The sequence below is a fragment of the Phyllobates terribilis genome, unplaced genomic scaffold (assembly GCF_046119375.1).
Source record: "Phyllobates terribilis strain yellow unplaced genomic scaffold, ASM4611937v1 Scaffold_5__5_contigs__length_657084704, whole genome shotgun sequence".
Lineage (NCBI taxonomy): Eukaryota > Metazoa > Chordata > Amphibia > Anura > Dendrobatidae > Phyllobates > Phyllobates terribilis.
The window spans coordinates 40139427-40164831 of NW_027362765.1; the positions used below are offsets into that span (position 1 = coordinate 40139427).

Here is a 25405-nt window from a genome sequence, read left to right on the forward strand (position 1 = left end):
ATAAGATCAGTAGAAGTCCAGTCGATCCTCCCAGTCTGAGGTCATAAGATAGACTGCTAAGACAGTTCAGTCCACCCTTCTGGTTGGAGGTGCAAGATGGACATGCCTGTGCTAAAATTGGATTAGGAGCAACGGAACAGCAGGCGTCACTTCTGGCAAGGGGAACACGACCTGGTATGGAGCGGTGTATCCCCAGGGACCAAAGCCGTTACAGTATCTCCGGACAGGGGGCACGGCCAACTATGGCGCATTGTATCCCTGGGATAGAAATATCCCTGAGGACATTCCGAAGGAGAAACACGGCCAACTATGGTGCAGTGTATCCCCAGGGTAGAAATATTCCTAAGGGCATTCTGGAGGGGGAAAACAGCCTGGCATAAAGCAGTGTATCCCGTAACAGGAAGATAAAAACGGATAAACCACCAATTGCTCCAAATTTACCCACCTGGTATGGAGTGGTAAAATAAACTTGATTGTGCCAAGTGGAGCTGCACTATACCAGTCTACCCTCCTAATGGAGGTGTGAGTTGGACTGACTGGCATAGGTCTGATAAACCATCAATATCCCAGTCTATCCTTTTAATAAATGGCATTGCATGACAGACATTGTTATGCCGGATCTGGTAAAATGTCTCAAAACCAGTTTATCCTCCCAGTTGAACTTGAAAAATGGACTCATTAGAAATTAAGTTGATGGAGCCTTTATACCCAATAAGTATTTTGGGATTTAAATCATAAAACTGATAGATTTAACTAAGCTCTGAGTTGGTGAAATATCCCGTCATTATGCTCTTTGGAGTGTCAAAACGGCAACTCTGTAATAAACCTATAAGGGGAGGAATCGATAGATGAGTTAATATGTCTCCTTACCCGTGAGACTTCTGTGGCAAAGGAAGAACATACTCGCTAGTTAAGACCATTCTGACTATTATTCAAGCACAGGATGATACCTCCATAAGGTACATGGTTGACGGGATGGGGTTCTGATAACATGGTTTAAAACCATCTGAGATTTGACCAATACCATAGGAGGTCCATATCTTTCTGACTGAGTCGCTTCCCCAGGGAAGAAATTTAAAAAAAAAAAGGTATCAGATGTGATGGTTATCACTTGGCTTTCTTAGGTTTTGTGCTAAAAAAAAACTAACCTATTTTGTATTTGAATTGTTTTCAGCTGATCTTCACGGTTCAACTGCATTAGCATCCATTTAAGTTGTAGAATTGATACCATTATAGAGAATAGGATAAAGACTAGGATAAATCCTATCATCCCTATAAGAACAGTGGATAGTGGCTTTTCTTTATATAGAATCGCTCAGATCTTTTTGTTGCCTGTTCTGGTGATATCAGCTCTTAGTACATGGCTAGGATGCAGTAACCATACATTCACGAAGATAGGGATCTCGAATTATAGGGGTCCGTATCAGCTTAAATACATTTCTTAGGAGAACTTAATGTTACACCCTAAAAAAACACTGGAAGAAAAAGTATAAAATTCGGATTATAATAAAATAATAAATATTCCTGCTGGTTTCTAGAACCCATTCTGGGACGCTCAATCTATACTTGATAGCATAAAGTTAGGTCGATATTAAGCCTTCAGCTGATCATTGATACTAAAAAGGTGTCTTATGGTCCAGATCTGGCCTTAGGGGGGACCTTCAATAGAAAAGGTAAACAATATTGGGGTAGAAACCCCAGTCAAGGCCTTGTTAAGGTTATCAGGGTCTTTGAATTACTTAAACTTGGGCTCCCATTAATATGCCAAGTCTTAGTACCAAGTTGTTGTGTCCTGTTCATTTGGTTTTTATATCTTGAGAAAGGCACCGGTCCGGCGCATAAACGCGTTGGTATTAATAAAAACCGTCTTGGAATCCCAAGCCTCGTGATTCCCGCAGCCCAGCCCGCCTAAAAGTGCCAGCTTCCATTTTTTGCCAAGTCTTAGTACCAGGTTCTATATACTTCAGTTGTTGATTAGATGTTTTAATGGGTATAGAATATCAAATTAAAATCAGGGGAAGATAACCAACCATACATATAACTGAAGTCCATAAATATAGACCCTCTCTATTAAAAAGAAAAAAGGAGGGAAAAGTTGTTGTAAACTGTAAAATAATTCATTTTTTGGTGCTTTTTTGCTGGAACTCCAAATTGATAGTCATGATTTTGATTGAATGAGATCTAAAACCTAGAAAAATATTTAGATTTGAGAGTCCTCAGTGATTGATACCTTTTAATTGCTAACTGAAAATATGGTAACAAATTGCAAGCTTTTGAAACTACTCAGGTTTCTTCATCAGGCTAGTATAACACACAATCTGAAGAGTCACATATTCATACACAGCAAGACACAAAAATAATGTAATAGATGAGACAAGAGACATAAAGCAGAAGTATTACTATGGGAGAGAGATAAACAAACAGTTGTGGGCTTAAATATTGGAATAGTTCATAGATCAGGAGTGTGAAAGTTTTATTATCTTGTGATTGAGGTCAGGTCAAGGGTTGTGATGACCCCCACGGGTCTGAGAAGCACATTCCTTAGTTGATGTAGAATTAAATAAATCCATGCGACACATTTATTCCTGCTCTGAAGGTGTCAAAGGTCGTCATCAGTATTCCCAAACTTTTCTGTCTTTCTGAGATTTGAAATTACCTTTTAACCGCTTCCAGACCGCCCACTGTACATAAACGTCGGCGCTGCCTGGGCTCTGTGCAGCACCGACGTTTATGAACGGTTGGTGGTCCCGCAGCCCTCAGGACCCCCAGGGTCCAGCAAGCGCTGCGGGTGCGATGCAGAGCGACAGCTCTGACAGGAGACATCATCGGGACCTGATTGGATCAGGTCCAATGATTTTAATGTGGCACCCTGCTACCACAGGTACCACAGGACCCAAAAGGGTGCATGGACGGACTTCTCCACAAGAGGCCCTCATTACATGCAGACACCTCCACCCTTCCACCTCAGACCACCAGAGGGAGCCCTGTTAGGGATATATATATGGAGGGTGGAGTTAGGCAGGCAGTTAGAGAGTTCAGTTCAGACAGAGAGGAAGTCTGAGAGCATGCTGGCGCTGAGACCAGTGAAGGAGCAGCACGTCTGCTGCTGTGTTCTGAGGGCCCCGAGTGTGGCCGGAGGCAAAGAGGAGAGGAGAAATGAGTTAAGGGGGCAGAGGAACATCACAGGCTCACCCCAGAATACATAATCCGGACACCGGGTCCGCGCCTACAGAGTCCTCTAAACCCAGTAGGGACAACCGGCATACCAGGAGGCTTCCAGACCCCTGGTCATCCTGAAGCTACCAGAAATAACAGGACTAGGAACCACGAAGGCCCCGGCGTCCAGGGATAGTGGTTGCCAAAGAAAGGTCCTACTACCAAGCGGTTAGGTGAGAGAGCAACACAACACAGAAGCTAGGCCCAGTTGCAGGCTGGCCAGGAGCTTAGAGAGAGGGAGACACGGATCAGGAGGCCTTATACCCGCTCACTGGGGAGAAGTGCACCCTTCCTAGCAAGTACCCTGGACCATACCTGCCGTTACACCAGTAAAGGTACTGAAGCGAACCCCCTGTGTACGTGTCTGTCATTCCCCTTGACCTGGCCATCTCTCACCTGCATCCCTTCCATCAACTCTACCCCGGGGGTCCGCTCCGCCAGTGGGGAGCAGAAACATCCCAGCTGCCATTTCATCACCCCCGGAGGTCTGCAGCAGCGCTGTAACCATTACTGGAAACCACAGGTGGCGTCACGAAACAAACCATACGCTAAAAATCCCTTTTTCAAGAGAGACCCCAGAGTACGGGCCCGGGAGCCGACTGCGGTGACATCCTAAGCAAGGTAAAAGACACGGGTACTGAGTCCCCTATATCCCCCTGGGTGTCACATTAACCCTTTGCTATCTTCTATATGCCGCGATCTATAGTGATCGCGGCATTTAGAAGATAATGAGAGGAGAGGGGGTCGTCCATTTACCTCTTCGACGGCCCCCTGATGTCTTACAGGACCTGCCGTTGTCATGGCAGCTGGAGGTCACAGCTGAAGTCTAGCAGGAGACAGACAGTGTGAAACTGTCAGCAAAGCTCTCATGCAATGCAATACATGTCTATTGCATTGCATGAGAACAGTGATTAGAAAAATAAAAATTAATGTCCCATACAGGGACTAAGCAAAAATGTAAAAAAAAAGTCTAAAAAATGTTTTCAAACTGTTAAAAAAAAAATCACAAAATAAATAAATAAAATATTAAACCAATAAATAAGTATATTTATGCAAAAACAAAAAAAGTTCACATATTTGGTATCACCGCGTGCGAAACAACCCGATCTATAAAACTCACACTAATTAACTCCTTCTGTGCACACCATAATAAAAATAAATAAAAAACAGAGCAAAAAACTATGCTTTTTCATCATATCGCCAAACAAAAAGTGGAAAAAAATGCGATCAAAAAGCAAAATGGAAATAAAAATGGTACAGCTGAAAACGTCATCTTGTTCAGCAAAAAAAAAGCCGCCATACAGCTCCATCAGCCGAAAAATAAAAAAGTTATAGCTCTCAGAATAAAGCGATGCAAAAATAATATTTTTTCTATAAAATTGTTTTATTGCGTAAAAGCGCCAAAACATAAAATAAATATACAGTAAGTGTAGTATCGTTGTAAACATACTGACCCGAAGAATAATGCTGCCTTATCACTTTTACCACATGCAGAACGGCATAAAAAAAAACCTCAAAAAACAATTCCGGAATTGTTGGTTTTTGTAAATTTTATCTCCCAAAAAACGGAATAGAAAGCGATCAAAAAATGTCACGTACCCAAAAATGGTACCAATAAAAATGTCAACTCGTCCCGCAAAAAACAAGTCGTCACATGACTCTGTCAGCCGAAATATGGAAAAATTATAGCTCTCAAAATGTGGTGATGCAAAAACTAGATTTTGCAAAAAAAACGTCTTTTAGTGTGTGACAGCTGTCAGTCATAAAAACCCAATATAAATCTGGTATCTCTATAATCGCACCGACCCGAAGAATAAAGTAATCTCATCACTTATACCGCACGAGGAACGGCGTAAAAAATAAAACCAATTCTTCAACTGCTACTGATTTGTTTATTATGTCTCCCAAAGATCGCAGTAAGGCTCTGCTCACATTTATCCTGTGCTCTGCGCTGAGCACTTACACCAGAGTTTCCGTGTAAATCTCTGAAATACGTGATTCAGATGGAACCCATGACAGAAGATTCCCTGTAATGAGGCAGATATAGGCCACTGTGGATGCTGTCTGGCCTGTGATCCCATGGTGTCAGTTTTTTTAGGCGTGCATAAAAGTGCGGTTGGCCACAGTTTTGTGCACTTCTGAAAAAAAGGACACTGCTAAACAGAGGCCAGACGGAGTCCAGAGTAACTCTGCTGCCTCATTACAGTGAATGGATCCCGCAGGGGTTTCATCTGAATTACATCACTTGGACATTTAGATGGAAACCTCGATGTAAGTGCTCAGCCTAGAGTGCTGGATAAATGTTACGTAAAATGTTCCCAATAAAAGCTTCAACTCAATCCTCAAAAAAAGCTAGTCCCCACTCAGGTACGTCATTTGTTAAAAATATAAGGGACTTCCAAGTTACTGGTAGCAGAAAGGCTCTGGAAAAGCGAAATGACCCTTGCCCCCCAAAAGAAATTCAGAAAATGTTGTGCTCCCAAATCCAAATGCCTATTCTACAATAATTTGTTCTCCAATTGTCAAATAGCGCTCCGTCCCTTCCAGATCTCGCCGTATGGCTAAGCGGTACGATACAGCCACATATGGGGTATTGCCACTTTTAGAAGAAATTGTGTGACACAATTTGGCACTATTTTTACCCATTGCCCTGTGTGAAAATGTAAAATCTGAGGGTAAAACATTTTTTGGTGGTAAAAATATAATTATGTTTTCTTCACTGCCCAATGGTATAAATTTAAAAATTAAAAAATACTCACTACTTCCCTAGATGAATTACTTGAGAGGTGTAGTTTACAAAATGGGGTCACTTGTGGGGGTTTCTGCTGTTTCGGCAGGTCAGCGACTCTTCAAATGTGACATGGTGTCTGCAACCTATACCAGCCAACATAGCGCTCCTTTCTCTTCCGAACCCAGCCGTACACCAAAGCAGTGGTTTTCCCCCACATATGGGGTAATCGGTGTACTCAGGAGAAATTGCACAACAAATTTCATGGTGCAATTTCTCCTGTTATCCTTATGATAATGCAAAATTAGGGGATGAAAAACATTTTTTGTGGGAAAAATGTGAAAATTTTATTTTTACAGCTCAATATCATAAACTTCTGTGAAGCACCTGGGGGTGCAAGGTGCTCACCACACATCTAGATAAGTTCCCTAAGGGGTCTAGTTTCCAAAATGGTGTCATTTGTGTGGGGGTTTCCACTGTTTAGGCACATCAGGGGCTCCCCAAATGCAACATGGCGTCCGCTAATTATTCAAGCAAATTTTACATTCAAAAAGTCAAATGGCGCTCCTCCCCTTCCAAACCCTGCCGTGCGCCCAAACAGTGGTTTTCCTCCACATATGGGGTATCAGCGTGTTCAGGAGAAATTGCACAACAAATTTCATGGTGCAATTTCTCCTATTACTCTTATGATAATGCAAAATTAAGGGATGAAAAAAGTTTTTGTGGGAAAAATGTGAAAATTTCATTTTTACAGCTCAAAATTATAAACATCTGTGAAGCACCTTAGGGTTCTAGGTGCTCACCACACATCTAGATAAGTTCCCTAAGGGGTCTAGTTTCCAAAATGGTGTCACTTGTGGGGGGTTTCCACTGTTTAGGCACATCAGGAGCTCTCCAAACGCAACATGGCGTCTGCTAATTATTCAAACAAATGTGGCATTCAAAAAGTCTAATGGCGCTCCTTCCCTTCCGAACCCTGCAGTGCGCCCAAACAGTGGTTTTCCCTCACATATGGGTTATCAGTGCGCTCATGAGAAATTGCACTACAAATTGTGTAGTCCATTTTTTCCTGTTACCCTTGTAAAAATAAAAAAATTGGGTCTAAAGTAACATTTTTGGGAAAAAAAGTTAAATGTGCATTGATTTCTTCCACATTCCAAAAATTCCCGTGAAACACCTGAAGGGTTAATAAACTTCTTGAATGTTGTTTTGAGCACCTTGAGGGGTGCAGTTTTTAGAATGGTGTCACTTTTGGGTATTTTCTGTCATAAAGGCCCCTCAAAGTCACTTCAAATAAGATGTGGTCCCTAAAAAAATGTTTTTGTAAATTTTGTTGCAAAAATGAGAAAAAAAAAAATTTTGGTTCCAAAATTGTGCTGATGTAAAGTAGACATATGGGAAATGTTATTTATTAACTATTTTGTGTGACATATCTCTCTGATTTAAGGGCATAAAAATTCAAAGTTTGAAAATTGCTAAATTTTCAACATTTTCGCCAAATTTCTGATTTTTTCACAAATAAACGCAAGTGATATTGAAGAAATTTTACCACTGTCATGAAGTACAATATGTCACGAAAAAACAATCTCAGAATCAGGGGAATCCATTGAAGCGTTCCAGAGTAATTACTTCATAAAGTGACAGTGGTCAGAATTGAAAAAATTGGCCTGGTCACGAAGGCAAAAACAGGCTCTGGCGCGAAGTGGTTAATACCAGTAATTTCATGTCCGCGATGCTGTGATCAGGGAAATAAAAATGTTTGGCCACAGGTAGATTTATTCTTTTTTCTTTTATTATGTGGCAATGAGAATTCATCTTTGTTCTAAGTTTTTGCCCTGTCTTCCCTACATACAGACCCCCAGCTGGACATTTGGTACATATAATTAAGTACACCGCATTAGATGTGATGAAGCTGAAAGTACCTGGGATCTTGTAATCCTTTTGTGAGTTGGGTATCTTCATCTTGTCTGTGGCCGGAAAGACCCTTTTGAATCAGAGCTACCATCCAAGAACAATTTAGAACCAGATTACAAGAGCCACCACAATATCAAGGAATCACCTCCTACATTACAAAACCAAACAAGAAAGCAACTGGGTGCCTCTAGTAGTCACCTACAATCCAAATCTGGAGGTGCTAAGGGAAGCTGAACGGAAACCATTACTACAAAAAGATGACCAATTACAATCCATATTTCCAGACCCCCAACACTTCTGTGTTTCAGGCAGCCCCCAAATCTAAGAAGCATCATTGTCAGAAGCTCCCCGTCATCTCCACCAGCTACAAGAACCTTAGCCTGCAACCAGAAAAAATGTAAAACCTGCCAATTTATAATGACCACAGACAAGATGAAGATACCCAACTCACAGAGGATTCCTTTATCATTGTCTCTCCATGGTGCTGTCAAGGGTGAGGGGAAAAATGAGAATTACTTACCAGTAATTTGATTTTCCTGAAACCCATGACAGCACCCTAATTTTCCCTTCCTCTGGCTTATGGCTGGTGGTGGTTCTCAATCTTCTCTTCTCACAATGAAGAATGGGCATGAGTGAATGTATAAATAATAACAAGAATAATGATTAAAATTTGGGTGACTCCTACTTAATTTCCTTTAAACCACATTGAAGGAGGAAGTGGGAGTTGCCTTTTTATTTTGTGCTCCTGGCTTCCTGTCCAGTAATAGGGACAGAGCCCACTCCCACCATGGTGCTGTCATGGGTTTCAGGAAAATCACAATTACCGGTAAGTAATTATCATTTTTATGGTGAAGAAAAGCTTTGATTCTGCACTTAAAAAAGTATCTGCAGTTTTTTACATGCATTTTTTCAGGCTCCACAAAGAAGGCAAGAGAGAAAAATAAGCACCAAAACCACAGAGTTCAGCAGCGTGTTTAGACACACGGGGGGGGGGGGGCGAAATTTTCATGAAATCACATCCACTTTGCTTGGACAGTTAAATACAGCAGAATTTCGGTGCAAAAAAGGCAGCAGAAAAAACGTAGCGCTTACCCTACGTGTGAATACGGCCTAAATATTTATACAAAGTGGATGTGATTTTATGAAAACTGCACCCTCTGTACGTCCAAAGACTCTGCTGAACTGTGCGGTTTTGGTGCTTTATTTTCTCTCTTGTCTTCTATGTGGAACCTGAAAAAATGCATGTAAAAAACTGCAGATACTTTAACCCCTTTCCAACCCTTGCCGTATTAGTACGCACATTTGCGTACCCCCCGTTCAGTGAGGGCTGCTGCGCTGAGCCCTCACTGAACCGAGCACATGTCAGCTGATTCTTACAGCGGACATGTGCCCGCAACAGCCGCGGGTGGAATCGCGATCCACCTGCGGCTGTTAACATGTTAAATACCGCTGTCAATCTCCGACAGCGGCATTTAACGCGCGCTTCCGGGTTGCGCGTCATAAGCCCCGCCCACCGGCGACCCCGTCACGTGATCGCGGGTCGCCGATGGCCGTGCATGACAACCCAGGGTCTGCAGCAGACGCCTGTGGTTGTCATGATCTGGTCGCTATGAGCGCCACCTAGTGGTCGGCGCTCATAGCACAGGACCAATTCTGCTATATGCAGGGGATCTGCTGGTTCCCTGTATGTAGCAGAGACGATCGGACAACTGCTGCTTCTAGTCTCCTATGGAGACTATTGAAGCATGCAGTAAGTGAAAAAAAAATGTTTTTAAAAATATAGAAAAAATAAAAAAAATATATAAAAGTTTAAATCACCCCCCTTTCGCCCCATTCAAAATAAAATATAAAAAAAAAAAACCATATACACATATTTGGTATCGCCGCGTTCAGAATCGCCCAATCTATCAATATAAAAAAAGAATTAATCCGATCGGTAAACGGTGTAACGAGAAAAAAATTCTAAACGCCAGAATTACATTTTTTGGTCGCTGCAAAATTGCAATAAAATGCAATAACGGGCGATCAAAACATCGGATCTACCCCAAAATGGTATCAATAAAAACATCAGCCCGGCGCGCAAAAAATAAGCCCTCAATTAGCCCCGGATCACGAAAAATGGAGACGCTACAGGTCTCGGAAAATGGCACTATTTTTTTTTTGTTTTTTTTTTACCAAATTTTGGAATTTTTTTTCACCACTTAAATATAAAATAACCTATACATGTTAGGTGTCTACGAACTCGTAATGACCTGGAGAATAAGAATGGCAGGTCAGTTTTAGCATTCAGTGAACGTGGTAAAAAAAAAAAATAAAAAACAACTGTGGTATTGCACTTTTTTTGCAATTTTACCACACTTGGAATTTTTTTCCTGTTTTTCCGTACACGATATGGTAAAACTAGTAATGGCGTTGAAAAGTACAACTTGTCCCACAAAAAATAAGCCCTCACACGGCCATATTGTCCAAAAAATAAAAACGCTATGGCTCTGGGAACAAGGGGAGCAAAAAACGAAAAAGCAAAAACGACAAAACCCAAGGTTGCGAAGGGGTTAAATGCAGAATCAAAGCTTTTCTGCACTATAAAAAAAAAATTAAAAACGCATCAAATAAAGGGGAAAATGTCTAAAAAATGCAGCAATAATCAGAGAAGATTGTTATTGCGTCACGTGGTGCAGACACCTGCAGAAAATGTGCAGAAAAAAACGCAGTAGAAAAAACATGGCATATACGCTATGAGTGAACACGGCCTCAACGTTACATTTTTATTATTTTTTTTATTGGTTTTAGTAGAGAAAAAAATATCAAACCATTTTTTTGCGCCATTTAGCGAGCCCTGTAAATAATCTGATCACTGTTTTGTGCGGGTCGTTACGATTACAGGGACACCAAATATGAACAAGTTATTTGCTGATTTGTGATATTTATTATTTTTTAATAAAGCACATTAAAAATTACATTGTGTTTTTCATTATTTTTTTTTGTAATTTTATAGGAAGAAAAAAAATCTTTCTTTTATTCTCCCTCTAGAATACAAAGACAAAAATACATTCTTGCGCTTAGGATAGAAATACACTGTTATATACAATGTATCTCTATTAGAGATGAGCGGAGCTGTGGATCATTGGGTACGGCAGAACTGGGGACCGAAACTTCGGTACTTTAAAATGGCTGTAAAACGGTCATAGTAAGGGGTAGTGGGCTGCAAAAGGAAGTAAAATGGAGGTAAGAGCAGGACAATTGCCCTGCAAACAAATGTGGATAGGAAAATTACTTAAAAGAACAGAATAATAAAAATAATAATCTTGAACCAGGAGACGGAGATCCAAGTGGAAAAGGAGGTGGAAGAGGCCGAGTAGGTGGAAGCCAACATTGTTTTTGTGTTTTGCCTTTTTTTTGGGGGGGGGGGGGGGGGGGAGGTACTACAGGCTCTGTGGTGACATTCTACATACAGGCAGTGTGATAATCTACTGGGCACTCTCAGCATATAGGCTGTGTAATACTCAGCACATTTTTGGAGTGCAAAGAATGAGGAGAGCATCTAATACGGGATGTGACAGTGTTGCTGCTGGTGGTGGTCTATCTGCTGTTGGGAGATAGAGGACATGGTAAATTTGTGCCTGCTATGTGCCCAAATAAAACACCTTCCTCTGGTGCACAGGCAACAGTGCGTTCTGCGTAATTTTGTAGGCCCGAGTACAGTTGGACGAATAGTGAGTCTACAACAGGTAGAAGCAGTTTTAGATTGGATGGCTGAGAGGGCCTTCAGTTCCTTAGCTTTGTCTTCCACCCAGTCCCTGGCTGAAAGCACAGAGTTTGCACCTGCGGCTCATGAGCATCTGTCTTCCACCTCACCCCCTTGCAAATCAGGCAAGCAATCTGAGCCCCCAAGTCATGCAGCAGTCACTTCTGCTTTTTGATGACGCCGTTGGATGTGGTTCATCCACCTGGCCTTGCCCCAGAAGTAGAAAAGATTGAGTGTATTGATGCACAACCACTTGTTCTGTTTGAGGAGGAGTACGTGAGAGGTGTAGTGCAAATGGTCAACGGACCACCGCAGCACATCTCAGATGATGATAATGATGACAAAACACTGGCGACAACTGCTGCGGCTTTCTGCTGTATGCAGACCGGCAAGGAGGGAAGGGGTGAGGACTGTATGGAAAATCGTGTGGGGGATTACTATCATTTATTTTTAGAGCACCGTTGATTCCATGTCATGCTAGGTAAGGGAAGGACCAAATGAGTGATGATGGAAAAAGGGGGGGGGCAAGCCACAACACTAGGGAAAGGGGGAGTGGAGACCCCTAGGCAGCTCTAACACCACCATTGCTCCCCTATCGTCCCTAAATAGGTTCCGCACCTATCGCCAAGTAGGAACCTAATCCCTGTCTGACCCTGGAGCTAGGCCCTAGGTAGGGAGGGGAAGGGGTGAGCACTAGTCAGCCCCCACTGCAACTAAAGACAACAAGGAAAACAGACAAGGGGATACACTTAGCTTTGAGAAGACACCAGAGAGATCACGATAACTATCCACCAAGGAACTCCAAGAAGAAACTAGCCAACTGCTAGAATTCCAGACCTGGGCAGAGGGAAGTAGTTGCATCACCGACGACTCTCTAGAGACACTGAGGGTTTTTAAATATCCAGCAAGGGTGTGTCAATTATCAGCAGAAGGTGGGTCCTAGCGAGAGAAGGATACCACTACACTACAGAGATGAAAGGATCAAGAAGGTGACTGCAAAGCCAAGCACAGCGACCTTCTACAGCGGGAACCAGAACGACTGTCTGTCAAACCTGATACACCAATGACATTCCATGATGCTGTACATGAGGAGAGGCTACATACAAAACACAGAGAAATTATAATGAACAAACAAACAGTGACAGACAGGTACAGGAGGGGAGAGGACCTTACCCTTGTGACCTTACATTCTACAGCTTAATGGGGCAGGAGACAGTAGGTTAGAGGTTGCGGAAGCTCTGATGTTGATGAGTTGGCAGCTCTGGTAATGTTGAGGTAGCACCGGGGTCTTTGCAGGCATATGCTGTTCTGAAGATATGGGTTTTCAAGCTCCACTTGAAAGTTCGGAATGAAGGGGGATAATCGGATGTGTTGGGGTACAGAATTACAGAGGATGGGGATACTCGGGAGAAGTCTTGCAGGCAATTGGATGAGGAACGTACGATTGTGGAGGAGAGAAGGAGGTCTTGGCAGGACTGGAGTTTACGTGGTGGGAAATATTGGGAGATTAGATCAGAGATATATCGGGAGACAGATTATGTATGGCTTTGCAGGTCACTGTTAGTAGATTGAAGTGGATATGGTGTGGAATTGGGAGGCAATGAAGGGATTTGCAGAGGGGAGAAGCGGAGGAGTAGCGTGGAGAGAGGTGGAATAGTCAGGCAGCAGAGTTAAGGACAGACTGGAGAGGTGTGATGATGTGATGGGGGATGATGAGGTCCTAGACAGTACATGGGGTCAAAATCATTCGAGTGACGTGGGCAGTTGGGAGGAAGAGGTGGTAGTCACGCTGCCCCAGCTGCACAGCAAAAGAGGGAGCAGGGTGCAAAAGCACAGTGGTCGGCCCCCCAACCAGTACGTCGGCTGCAACTGCCCACCGCGCCGATGAACTAAGCACACGAAAGTCAGCTCAAAGGAGTTCCCTGACAAGACATGGGTTGTTTCCACGCTGTGCCATCAGAAACTGAAGCGGGGCATAAATGTTCTTAACCCGAGCACAACCTGCATGACGAGGCATCTGAACGCAAAGCATGAGATGTAATAGAGTATACACCTGAGAAACCAGGAAAGATCTGTGCCTCCTCCTGCTCCCTCTTCAGCATCCACATACTGAATGATGGGTCTGCCTTATTTAACTTTTGGGTCTCTAAATTGGACACATGGCCTAAGCTTGTCCTTTACGCCTTAGAGATGCTGGGCTGCGCTGCGGCAAGTGTACTGCTGGAACGTGTATTCAGGAGGGGGTGTGATCACAGACGGGCGTATCCGCCTGTCCACAGGCACATCCGCCAGCCCCCAGGCAACGTGGGCAAGTACAAGTATATTAAAATTAACCAGGCGTGGATTCCACAGGACTTTTGCTGAATAGAGACCGCACCCACCCAGTGTTATACTCCACTGCAGTTTGATCGTTACATTTGCTATTCCCAATGTTTTGGGGCCTCAGTAAATTGAAACAAAGAAAAAATCACAACAAGAGCATGTTTTGCAGAGTACCCGACAGAGTCTGTTTTGAAGAGTACATCCACACAGGCTTTTTGGTATAGTACTTTCACAAATACTGGTGCAGAGTACACACACACACAGACTTTTTGACACGCAGAACCTAACACTTTCCCTCACTCAAGCTGCGTCCTGACTCTATGCTAATCAGAGCAGAATGGCAGTGCCAAATTACCTATATGAATTGCAGTCATTGTAATTTTCCAGTCAAATAACTATTAGAGTACAATTGAAAGGTTTTTGTACAAAATGCCTATGATAACAGTATATTTTTAAAAAAATAAAACACTCAAACTGCACTCAAAATGCATGTTCCAAATTATTATGCACAGCAGAGTTTTCAACCTTTTCATTTTAATAAAGAACAAAAAAATGGTCATTTTTGAAATTATAAGCATTAGCAGGTTATTACAAACTGAAATCAAACAGTTTTCAACTCAAAACTTTATTCTAGGTGATGTTACATTTGCACATAGGACCGCTTGTCCAAAAGGAGCTTCTGAAATCTCTCGTCCATTGAATTTGTCAGGTTTTGGATGGTTTCTGCTACAATTGTTTTGCATGAGTACATAATACCCTCCCAGAGCTGTTGCTTAGATGTGAAATGCCTCCCGCCATCATAGACACTCCTTCTGATGATGCTCCAGAGGTTCTCAATGGGGTTGAGGTCAGGGGAGCATGGGGGCCACACCATAAGTTTGTCCCCTTTTATGCCCATAGCAGCCAGAGATGCAGATGTGTTATGTGCAGCATGAGACGGTGCATTATCATGCATGAAAATTATCTTGCTGAGGAATGCACGGTTCTTCTTCTTGAACCATGGCAGGAAGTGCTGTTTGAGAAACTCAACATACATTATGGAGTTCATCTTTACCCCTTCAGGGATCCTAAAGGGGCCAACAATCTCTTTCCCCATGATTCCAGCCCAAAACATTACTCCACCTCCTCCTTGTTGGTGCCGTAGCCGTGTTTGCATGGGGTGTCCATCAACCAGCCATCCTCCACTCCATCCATCTGGACCATCGAGCGTTGCACGGCACTCATCGGTGAACAAAACAGTTTTGAAGTCAGTCTTCATGTATTGTTTGGCCCACTGGAGCCGTTTCTGCTTGTGAGCAGTGGATAGAGGAGGTCGACAGGATGGCTTACGCACAGCTGCAAACCTCTGAAGGACCCTGCATCTTGTTGTTCGGGGGACATTGGAGGCACCAGCAGCTTCAAAAACTTGTATGCTGCTATGACAAGGCTTTTTTGCTGCTGCTCTTTTAACCTGACGTAATTGCCTGGAGGAAAGAGTCCTCAATTTTCCCTTATCAGCACTCACACGTGTGTACTGTGAATCAGCTACATACTTCTTGATTGTGCGATGATCACGATGAAGTGTCTTGACAATGTTGATTGTAGTCATGCCTTGACCTAAACACTCCACAATTTGTTGCTTCTCAGCAGCCGACACATCCTTTTTGTTTCCCATTTTGGCAGAAAATGTAGGCTGCTTAATAATGTGGGACAGCCTTCTTAAGTAGTCTTGCCTTTCATTGGACACACCTGCCAAACTATCTAGCACAGGTGTCTGCAATTGCTTACAGTGATATAAAAAGCCCTGACACACATCACCATCAATGGGTTTAACTCACAAACAAAAAAATTCTTACCTTATCACTCCTAAACACTTTTTGCATAATAATTTGGAACACAGTGTACACACGGATGGTACAGTGAAACTGCGAATGGTCATTAAATAAGTTAATTTTGCCTTCCTTTGGGAACTTATGTCTACAGATGACCATAAACAGTCTGAATCTGTCAATGAATGCATGGAAAGAAGCTAGCATGTTGTGGACTATGGAAGAGATGTATGTGACCAGAAGGAAAACTCATTTCCATCAGGTTATACTCATATGAAAAAACATGAAACAGAACAAGATGGCAAAAAAACAACAACTGACTTGACTGAAAAAAAATTTGGAGGCTGATTTTAAAAAGATTGTGAATTGGATTGGATAGGAAAAAGATTGGAAGATGAGGTCCACTCCCCCGACTAACAAGCTGTTATGGCACTCTGCACAAGGCTTTTATGGCAGAGACAGGGGCAGAGTACATAGACAGGCTTATGGGACAGTACTCCCACAGACATTGGTGCAGAGTGTACACAGGGTTTTTGGCACAGTATTCCCACAGACTCAGGACCACAGTAAAAAAAAGTGTTTTTTAGGCACAGTGCTCCCACAAACAGGTGTCATAATCTATGATCAGCTCTTATCCTGCCATTTCCACAGTTCTCATTACACAAGTATAAAACATGTAATACTGGTGGATAAAACAAGACGTAGCACAAGACCTTTACAGAAGTCCACACATTATATAGGAGATCTCATGAAACCTTCTCTCCATCTACCTGATGATCCTGAGGAACACTGGGATCTTCTTGTTTACAGTCCTGTGGAAGAAGAGGATGGGGACATCTCTCTGGTGTTGTTCTCTTACTGGACAGAACTGGAGGAAACACATACAGGGGCTGAATTCATTCTTTACATACAGATAATTATAGACTGTGTGTATTTAGTCCTATCTATTACCTGGTGATATGAGGGGCTGGGGAACCTTCATCATGAAGTCCATGTACAGATCTTTGTGTCCTTCTAAATACTCCCACTCCTCCATGGAGAAAAAGATGGCGACATCCTGACACCTAAGATGAACCTGATACATACAATGATACCATCATCCCCTCATCCCTTCATAGCGTTACTTTATAATGTCCCAGTATTCCCAGCAGTGTCACCTCTCCAGTCAGCAGCTCAATAATCTTGTAGGCGAGTTCTAGGATCTTCTGGTCATTGATGTCCTCATGTATCAGGGGGTGAGGTGGAGGCCCCGTGATTGGGCTCAGGGTTCTTGCCCATCCCTCAAACAGAGGGTCCTGACAGCGCTCACTAGAGGTCTTCTTCACTACTGTGTAATCCTGGTTATGGAGAGACACATTAATAAATCTCACTACAGACATTTCCAGAGTCCTCACCTCTCCAGTTCTGTCCGTCTGTTATTCCCATAGATAAGAATGATGTAATGTGACGTCATCAGAATCTCTCACCTCTCCAGTGAGACGAAAGAGGATCTCTAGGATCAGGTGTAAAATCCTCGCCAGTATCTTGTCTCTGTCCATATTCATCCTTGATGGGTAAATCTGAAAAATCCTCTTGTATAGAAGATCTGATATTGTAGGAATCTGAATGGGAAGAAACTGAGCCGATGTGACATCATAAAGAATCCTGTGTAATAATACAATTAGTGGAGATAATAAAGGAAATTATATGAGATTATTATACAGTATTCATTGTTTTTTTTCTTTACCTCTACTAATAAAACCTATATATTTTAGTCCACAGACAACAAGCAGTTTCTTCCTTGGAGTCTGCAGCTGGATACGTCTCTCATAGACTCATCTTCCATAATACTAATTCTCATCTCATTTACCGACACTGGAATCAGCATTAGCAATACTGCAGGAGATATTCATTACACGTGACATGAGAAATAACTACTTCATGATGAGTCACCATACAAAATAGAATGCCTGAACCGCTTGTATAGGCAACTAATAGACCCCACCTGATTGAGAGAGCTTACTGACCGAAAAACAGGAACCTATAGATGCCAACCTTTAATAGTGTAATACATAAAAATTAAAAAGAATAATGAAGGCTGTTCCCGCCAAATACGCCATTTGTCCCTTCCTGGTTAGACTGTAGATCCTGAACTGATCTCGAGGACATCTCTCTTGTAATGTACTAACCAATATATATCTCTGCATATAATTGCCTGAAAATGATACTGTGCATATTGCTCTTGTGCCATTTATCTGTGATAATAATCCTTCCCACATTTAACCCTGTTATCTGAATAAAGTAGAAGCAGATTGGTGATCAAGCCTGTTGTCTCAGCTGTTGCATTCAGGCACCTGCGTTACACAGTGTGAGCGAGCCCTTAATGCGATGATGAAGCATTTAATACAAGATAATATTTGGGTCTCTCAAATCCACATTAGAAATAAACTGATAACAGAAAAGACAGATCCATTATGGCAATTTCCTGCAAAACTTATAATCCTTCTAAAAAAATTCAAAAATCGAATGCCGCCATATAATAGACGTCCGGTGACTGGTGATAATGACCTCATGTGTGGGGTCTATTTGTCTCCAAGAAGAGAAATCACACGTTACATTCCACACATAAAACTGTGTAGAGAAGGTGGCGCGGGGTAATTGAGCCCGTAGTGAGGAGCAAATAATGCTGTAACCGTGACCAAGAGTCAGAATAAGTAAGAGACCAAGAGAGACTTCTACCAAGATGCTCCAAATCTGTAAGAGACAGAGCGCCGAACCCCCGGGACTGAGCTCAGGGCAGAGAAAGGGGGAAACACAATAATATACACACGGCTCCGCTCCGTAAACGTGATACACACGGCTCCGTACACCTCGTACACACACGGCTCTGCTACATCCACACTGTAAATCCCTCCGCAGGATGTTTTACGTTCTACGTAGGGAGGATTATACTGCAGAATCCCTTACACAATTATCTGATACTGACACCTACATGACATTACCTAGTGGTCCTACGAGTAAATCTAAAAATGTCCTGTGGTCTTTGCTTAGGAAATATGTAGAAAGAGGTTTTTTGTCTAAAAAATGGGCTGAGAAATTGTTCCCAGAATTTCCGTTGAAACCATATTGGTATACCATACCAAAACTTCATAAATCTCCATCAAATCTCCCTGGACGTCCTATTATTGCAGCAACAGGCTCCCTTGCAAAGCCACTTTCCCAGTATTTAGATTGGATGTTAAAACCATTGTTAAAGCAGGTTTCATCATTTATTAAGGATACGGGGCATTTTCTTTTGGCATTGAGAGATTTTGTATGGCGGCCAGATTTCTCTTTGGTGTCCATAGATGTTGTCAGCTTATACACCAGAATTCCCCACCATCTTGGAATTGAAGCCATTAAACACATTCTATCACAGTCTAACAAAAGTGGTGAAAAGTGGGAGTTTGGAATTTATTCTTACTCATAATAGTTTCCAGTTTCTACAAAAATGGTATAAGCAATGTACTAGGACAGCGATGGGGACACCTGTTGCTTGTGTTTATGCAAATCTTTTTTGGCCTATTTTGAGAGCAAGTACACCAGCACAGTTGAAAACCCTCATATTAAATACATTAAATTATTTTTAAGATATATCGATATTTTCATCATATGGGTGGGAACTGAAAAAGATTTTTCTGACTTTGTTTGTTATCTCAATACCACAAATACATTTATTATGCATTTGGAGTCAGAATTCGGAGGCAATACGCTTAATTTTTTAGATGTATCCATTTCAATACAAGAAGGTGGGATAAAAACAACAGCCTATAAAAAACAGATGTCAACCAATTCATTTCTACAGTATTGTAGCGCGCACCCTGCTCACACTAAGGTGGGTTTGCCCTATAGCCAATGTTTAAGGCTCTGAAAAATCAATAGCTCTGATGACACATTTTTCCAGCAGGCACATGAATTGAGGGCTCATTTCACTGATAGAGGTTACCCTTTGAGAGCGCTTAATGCGGCTCTGGACAAAGCTGCAAAGGTCTCTCGGTGAGACTTATTACTCAGACTGAATAATAGACAGAAAATGCACAGTGAAAACAGATTTGTGTTTGATTTTAAACATGGTCCTTTAGATCAGGGTTACCCAGCTTCAGTCCTCAAGGCCCACCAACAGGTCATGTTTTCAGGATTTCCTTAGTATTGCACAGGTGATAATTGCATGACCTGCACAGGCAATAATCCCATCACCTGTGCAATACTAAGGAAATCCTGAAAACATGACCTGTTTGGTGGGCCTTGAGGACTGGAGTTGGGGAACCCTGCTTTAGGTGACATTATACTGAAAGCTATTCATAACAACTGGCATATAATTGAAAGTGATTTGGCTGCCATTAGAAAGCCTATCGTATCCTATAAAAGAGCCTATCGTATCCTATAAAAGGAGTCATAATATTGGAGATCTTATAGGCAAATACTGATTGCCATTGGAATCTAGTAATTGGCTTAAATTTTTTTACACCTGTTGGCAACTTCAAATGTTTCACTTGTTCTTTCAGTGACTGACACCTGACAGGCAATCCTTTGAGAATGGGCTCTGTAACTCACAGGGTTAAACATTTTATTTCTTGCAGATCGAAATTCGTAGTATATGTAATTTTTTTCTCCTTATGGATACTATTATATTGACAATTCGCCCCTTGTTTATACGTGTTAGAGAACATTTTCATTCCATCATTACCAAGAAAGGATCACAAAGACTGATTTCTCAGGTGACTCGTTTCCATAATGCTGATTCTAACCTACTTAGATTTGAAGGCATTGAGCAAGTTTCTTTCCCTGACAGAGGGGGCAACTATAATAAATTACTTCTACAAAGAGAAGCTATTGGGATTTCTTGCACCACTGCTACTGGCCCTTTGGGACTAAATGACCTATCCGACTTTTCTCTGTTTTTATGAATGTTTTAATTTTTTTCTAATGCGTCCTTAATTATACACCTGTTAAAGGAAGTGAGGTTGCAGCACAGACTATCTGGACCTGCAGAAGCGCTACTCACAGTGCGAAATGGCTGTCGTCCATCTCTTTTCCCCGCACTCCCTGCTTTTTATTCATGACATGAAATAAAGACTGAATGCTTTTAAGGAATGGTGAGTGCAGCCTTCATTATTCTTTTTAATTTTTACTTCATGATAAGGACGAGATCTTCATTTTCTCCAGAGTCGATCACTAACTACATCACCACCAGCCGTCTATATGAATGTTTTCCATCTTCCCTGGACTGTAATCGTTTATCACCTCAGATCTCTTATCTAATACACACATAATATTTTGAGACATTTATAAAAGCTGTTTGGAAGAATACAACGGATAGGAGTTATTCTGCATGTAGAGTTCTAGGTTTTTGTTTTTTTATTCTGGATATCATGTGTTTTTCTCCTTAGGTTTTCTTACGACATGTAAAACATCCAAAAAAACAGGTGTTAAAATGTTTCAAAATACAATTGGCACCAACCAGCAAGAGAGAAAAAGAACATTCTCCATTCTTGATGAAGACATAGAGAAGACATCTTCTATATATCTGAGGTAACTGAAAGACAACATCCAGTATTTTATTTGAGGCAGAAAGACGGATGTAGAAAGCCTCCTCCATTATATTTAGGGCACAGAGAGGGGGAGTCCTGTGTTCCCCATCGACACATCCCAATATAATCGCCAGGACAGCCGGGGCCTAACAATGGAGTCCTAGAACGATGTCATTAAATTATAAAGCGAAAAGAAAGAAGATAAAATACAGCGACATTCACTAAAGAGATAAGACGTTCTACTTCTGGAATAATCCGTCCCCAGAATGTCTCCATTACAATGTACCGCTCCTACCGCAGATAACAGCCCCTCATACATCTATAGCACCAGCCCCCCGGCCTGGATCCACATCTCCAGACCTGGGAACCTGATCCAGGAGGTCGGTGCTGTGTCCCGGGGTCATCTGTATCTGCATCAGGAATGGAGGAAGGGAGGGTTTATATATTAGGAGGTGGGTGGTGCCATATTGTGGGGGGCAACTTCTAGTGTCATAGTGTGTGGGGGGATGGAGATACTGGGGTAACATTATACTGTGTGGGGGGAAAGAAAGGGGCCCTGTACTTTGTAATACGTGTTTCATTACTTCCTGTCTTCCATAATTGGGTCGTATCTATCAGAGGAAGAGGAACAAAGCGGCAGGATTCTTATAAAGTGTCTGCAGAAAAACATCACTATCAGTAGTGAAGGGGTTAATGCCCCCTGCGCCCAGTAATGGGGTCTCTCCACATACCTCCACCTGCAGAGCCGCCACCACATATATGGATGTTCTGTGCGCACAGGACCTGTGATGAGGTCACAGGAGGGGAGGAGTCAGGGGTCACATGATCAGGGGCCTCAGTGGATGCAGGACTCTGCTGTGCTGGTTGTCATGGTGCTGGATGAGGGGAAGGTTATGTGTGGGGTCAGGAGGGGTTTACAGTGTGGATGTAGCAGAGCCGGGTGTGTACGAGGTGTACGGAGCGGAGCCGCGTGTACGAGGTGTACGGAGCGGAGCCGCGCGTGTACGAGGTGTACGGAGCAGAGCCGCGCGTGTACGAGGTGTACGGAGCGGAGCCGCGCGTGTACGAGGTGTACGGAGCGGAGCCGCGCGTGTACGAGGTGTACGGAGCGGAGCCGCGCGTGTACGAGGTGTACGGAGCGGAGCCGCGCGTGTACGAGGTGTACGGAGCGGAGCCGCGCGTGTACGAGGTGTACGGAGCGGAGCCGCGCGTGTACGAGGTGTACGGAGCGGAGCCGCGCGTGTACGAGGTGTACGGAGCGGAGCCGCGTGTACGAGGTGTACGGAGCGGAGCCGCGCGTGTACGAGGTGTACGGAGCGGAGCCGCGCGTGTACGAGGTGTACGGAGCTGAGCCGCGCGTGTACGAGGTGTACGGAGCTGAGCCGCGCGTGTACGAGGTGTACGGAGCTGAGCCGCGCGTGTACGAGGTGTACGGAGCTGAGCCGCGCGTGTACGAGGTGTACGGAGCTGAGCCGCGCGTGTACGAGGTGTACGGAGCGGAGCCGCGCGTGTACGAGGTGTACGGAGCTGAGCCGCGCGTGTACGAGGTGTACGGAGCTGAGCCGCGCGTGTACGAGGTGTACGGAGCTGAGCCGCGCGTGTACGAGGTGTACGGAGCTGAGCCGCGCGTGTACGAGGTGTACGGAGCTGAGCCGCGCGTGTACGAGGTGTACGGAGCTGAGCCGCGCGTGTACGAGGCGTACGGAGCGGAGCCGCGCGTGCGTACGAGGCGTACGGAGCGGAGCCGCGCGTGCGTACGAGGCGTACGGAGCGGAGCCGCGCGTGCGTACGAGGCGTACGGAGCGGAGCCGCGCGCGTACGAGGCGTGCGGAGCGGAGCCGCGCGCGTACGAGGCGTGCGGAGCGGAGCCGCGCGCGTACGAGGCGTGCGGAGCGGAGCCGCGCGCGTACGAGGCGTGCGGAGCGGAGCCGCACGCGTACGACGGGTACGGAGCGGAGCCGCGCGTGTTTTCTCCTGTTATCCATTGTGAAAATTACAAATTTGGGTCAAAAACATTTTTTTTTTTTTTTCAAACATCATTTTTATTAGGATTTTCAGAAAAGAAAAACATATGAACAATGCCAAAATGAACATTAATCAGGAGCCCGTACGCAGATCAGGCACAATGTATAATCAATAAATTGTGATTAGCTGGCACAACAAATAAACAAAGATTATGCATTAACAACTTACAGTCATGGCCAAAAGTTTTGAGAATGACACCAAAATTATATTTTCACATGATCTGCTGGCCTCTGGTTTTTATTAGTGTTTGTCTGATGTTTATATCACATACAGAAATCTAATTGCAATCATATTATGAGTACCAATAGGTTATATTGACAGTTAGAATGAGTTAATGCAGCAAGTCAATATTTGCAGTGTTGCCCCTTCTTCTTCAAGACCTCTGTAATTCTCCCTGGCATGCTCTCAATCAACTTTTGGACCAAATCCTGACTGATAGCAGTCCATTCTTGCATAATCAATGCTTGCATTTTGCCAGAATTTGTTGGTTTTTGTTTGTCCACCCGTCTCTTGATGATTGACCACAAGTTCTCAATGGGATTAAGATCTGGGGAGTTTCCAGGCAATGGACCCAACATCTCTATGTTTTGTTCCATGAGCCATTTAGTTATCACCTTTGCTTTATGGCAAGGTGCTCCATCATGCTGGAAAAGGCATTGTTGGGCGCCAAACTGCTCTTGGACGGTTGGGAGAAGTTGCTCTTGGAGGACATTCTGGTACCATTCTTTATTCATTGCTGTGTTTTTAGGCAAGACTGTGAGTGAGCCGATTCCCTTGGCTGAGAAGCAACCCCACACATGAATGGTTTCAGGATGCTTTACAGTTGGCATGAGACAAGACTGGTGGTAGCGCTCACCTCTTCTTCTCCGAATAAGCTGTTTTCCAGATGTCCCAAACAATCGAAAAGGGGATTCATCAGAGAAAATGACTTTGCCCCAGTCCTCAGCAGTCCACTCCCTGTACCTTTTGCAGAATATCAGTCGGTCCCTGATGTTTTTTCTGGAGAGAAGTGGCTTCTTTGCTGCCCTCCTTGAAACCAGCCCTTGCTCAAAGAGTCTCCGCCTCACAGTGCATGCAGAAACACTCATACCAGCCTGCTGCCATTTCTGAGCAAGCTCGGCACTGCTGGTAGTCCGATCCCGCAGCTGAAACAGTTTTAAGATACGGTCCTGGCGCTTGCTGGTCTTTCTTGGGCGCCCTGGAGCCTTTTTGACAACAATGGAAGCTCTCTCCTTGAAGTTCTTGATGATGCGATAGATTGTTGACTGAGGTGCAATCTTTGTAGCTGCGATACTCTTCCCTGTTAGGCCATTTTTGTGCAATGCAATGATGGCTGCACGTGTTTCTTTAGAGATAACCATGGTTAACTGAAGAGAAACAATGATACCAAGAACCAGCCTCCTTTTAAAGTGTCCAGTGATGTCATTCTTACTTAATCATGACTGATTGATCGCCAGCCCTGTCCTCATCAACACCCACACCTGTGTTAATGGATCAATCACTAAAACGATGTTAGCTGCTCCTTTTAAGGCAGGACTGCAATGATGTTGAAATGTGTTTTGGGGGTTAAAGTTCATTTTCTGGGCAAATATTGACTTTGCAAGTACAGTAATTGCTGTTAAGCTGATCACTCTTTGACATTCAGGAGTATATGCAAATTGCCATTACAAAAAATGAAGCAGTAAACTTTGGAAAAATTACTATTTGTCTCATTCTCAATACTTTTGGCCATGACTGTACAGTCATCATTGTCAACAAAAGGAATTAAGTAAATATAAATAATTTGTACTGATTATCTCCCATGTTTTAGTTTACGTGTAATAGTCCTAAATTGTTAGTTAAATCCTCTAGAACAGGGTTCCCCAACTCCAGTCCTCAAGGCCCACCAACAGGTCATGTTTTCAGGATTTCCTTAGTATTGCACAGGTGATGTAACTATTGCCTGTGCTGATGATGGAATTATCACCTGTGCAATACTAAGGAAATCCTGAAAACATGACCTGTTGGTGGGCCTTGAGGACTGGAGTTGGGTAACCCTGCTCTAGAATATACCATTCTGTAGAAGTAAATGGTTCGACAATTTCGTTTTTCTCAGAGA

The 25405-nt window shown here is 43.3% G+C and overlaps 1 pseudogene; it reads right to left on the bottom strand.

Annotated features, from left to right (window-relative positions):
* Nucleotides 1-22074, bottom strand: part of LOC141270693 (uncharacterized) — a 44429-nt pseudogene extending 22355 nt beyond the window's left edge.
* Between the last annotated feature and the right edge of the window lie 3331 nt (nt 22075-25405).